This window comes from Bremia lactucae, linkage group LG12 (assembly GCF_004359215.1).
Source record: "Bremia lactucae strain SF5 linkage group LG12, whole genome shotgun sequence".
Lineage (NCBI taxonomy): Eukaryota > Oomycota > Peronosporomycetes > Peronosporales > Peronosporaceae > Bremia > Bremia lactucae.
The window spans coordinates 2,383,195-2,386,169 of record NC_090621.1 but is presented as its reverse complement, the minus strand read 5'-3'; positions in this window follow the sequence as shown (position 1 = coordinate 2,386,169).

Below are 2,975 nucleotides of genomic sequence, written 5' to 3'. Positions count from 1 at the left end.
CACTTACCAAGTAGGAAGTAGTTTTCAGACTGATTTATATCTGATCGTATTAAATATAAATACCTATTTTTACCAAACAAAAGGTCATCTCCATAGATAACACTAAATATGTATTGCGAGCGTATCTTTCTAGATACTCCGCGTAACGGATGACGCTAGGCGTCATCCCTCCTAATGTGAATGCTCCTATGTGCATCACATACGCAAGGGTTAGTCACAAATGTGAACTACACCCGAGTGCTGGGTCGAATTACTTTAATTTGGTAACTGACCATCCCCTTAAGTACACCAAGTGTACTTAACGGGGACTGGGTAAGATTAGGACAACTTTTGCCCGATACACTATCCCCCCTTAAAAACCAAATTTACATTTTAAATTCGTCAAAGAGGAGCGAGGAACTGCGAGCAGCTTAACGCGCCGCTAGTTTACTCAATCACTCTAGCGACCTGTGTTTTCATCCGCGGCGCCAAAGATGCCACCTAAAAGGGGCCATGTTAATGGTCGTCTTCGAAGACGCCCACTCAATCTCGCACTAAGCGCACGCGCCACGTTAACTCGCAGGCCGCGTCCATGCCTTAGTCGAAACGCCTGCAGCGACTGCTGCTGTCGTGCTAACATGGCTTAAGGATCCATCCCACTTTTACAGCGAGGATGCTGATCCGTCCCTCATTGTCGACTGCAATTAGTCAACCGCGTTGCCGTCACCTCATAGCAGTGATGCGGACAACGAGCCCATGAAGAAGGATGACGGCGGATTATTGCCCATCCAAACTTCTATCGTGGCTCACAACATGGAGACAGCAACATTTTCGAATGCTGTCTCGTCGTCTGCGCTGGATAGCGCAGCGACCAATAATGAGAGCGCTGCCCATAAAGGCGCAGCTGCTTCTCCGTTGGGTATAACCACAACGCCTTATGCTCAGACCATAATCCATAATGGTTCTGACATAGATGATTCGGACACGTGAACGTGCTCAATCGGTCTCACAAGCCAGTAAATTTGAACGTGGCTATGTGACGGTTGGCATATCACTGATACCCCCTCCATCTAAATGGCCTCGTTTAGCGGGCCAAGAGCGTCGCTCCTAGAGCACGCTCTTGTAGACGCACATAATTATTAAGGCATCTTTAAATCATGAAGGGCTTAGGGAAAATCGCTTGGGCGAATTTTCCGATCTCTGTCGTGTTGCGTTCCGATGAAACGCTCGACCACTACGAGGCGGAATTTTTGCGCCACATTCATCCGCATTCCGATGCGATGAAACAGCGGTCGCAGCGATTCAATGTCGCCCGCTTGCGTGTGAAAGAAATCATGGGCGGTGATGTACCCCCTGTTTCTTTTCACAACGCTACTTCTGCTAGTCCATTTGAGACTAGCGAAGAGGGCTCAGCTGGTGCTCCTTTTCTTAGGCAGCCACCAAACCGGGCACATCAATACGTAGGGTATCGATCGGTTCACAAGAGTCAAAACTCTTCGGGTAACCTTTCCATTGGACGAGGGTCTGATACCTTTGCCTCACGGAGCGGTGGGTAAGCAACCTTCCAACAAGGAAGCGTTGGTTACCACCTTCATCCATTAGTGCCGGTGGCGCCCGATAGGAGCGGCGATCTTGCCCAATTACTCGCGGCTGCCTTACCTTCGTCCGTTCAGTCACAGGCGTTTAGCGCTGCTGAACGACGTATTGCGGATCTCGAGGGTCAAGCTTGCGACTGACCTCGGATCTTGTTGGTGTCCGAGCAAAAGCTCGTCAGCGTTATGAACGCCTGAAGACTCGCTTGGACCTCTTTGAGAGAATAATGCTGAGGGATCCGCGTTACTTGCGTGTTGTCCCTCGCTCTCCAAGTCCTCTTCGCGGTCGGAGGCATCGGTCCGATAGCTTTTCGCCTTCACCGTCCCCCTCACCCGAACGACGCTCGACTTACAGTCGGCGTCACCATCGGTCTTCTTAGACGGATGGGGATATGTGACCTCATTTGGGTCTTCATACCGTTTTAGACGACCCACGTAAAATACGCGGTGCGTCTTCATATACGGAAGGGTGAGCCTATAATAAAGGTCTACAACCTCTTCTAGCACCGTAAAGGGTCCAACGATACGCGGCAACAACTTCGTACTACCTCCAGGTAGTACAGAAATTGCATTTTTAGGTAGGGTAGCAGTACTTAATTGTACTTTTCACCCACTCTAAAGCGTTCATTATTTTTGCGACCATTTCGTTCAGCATTTTATTTTTGCTTATCCTGTGCGCTTGGCATTGCGTCACAGACTTTACGTGTGATGGCTAATCGCTCATCCACAAAGCGTTGAGCCTCGCTCACGCTTTTAGCATCAAACTCGCCTATGATACCGCCAAGAGGTCGGCCATAAGGCGTAGTTTTATTGACCACTGCTAAACTGGCAGGGTCACTAGGGCAAGTTTCTGTCTTTGAGATGATACCCTGCCGTGTCATCGTCATAGTGACGAAACTATGTCCCTCTTTTGCACCGAGCATAGTGAGGGGTCCTCCCCCACTAAGATTCGGGCTGCGCACAAACGAGACTGGCGTCCGAGGACGGCGCAGTCCGTTAATAAAAAACGGTGTCTCACCCGTACTGGCGTGGACACTGTTATTTATAACGAACTATACAAAGGGCAATTGCTTGTCCACTCTTTGGGAGTTGCTATAGTGCGCAAGACATTTGCCACGACCCGATTGGCACGTTCCGTTTGGCCATCGGTCTGGGGATGATCTGCGGTCGACATGTGGAGCTTGCTACCGAGCAGCTGAAAAACATGTCGTCGAATACCGGACGTAAAACGTGGATTTCCGATTTGATACTGTGGACTTGGGCATCTCGTGTAGTCGGTATACATGATCCAGAAACAAGAGAACTGCCTCCTTGCCTGTGATCGATGTTTTACATGGTGCTAAATGCAACATTTTGCTCAGTCTGTCTACAAAGACGACTAGCCCCGTCCAACCCTTATGATCG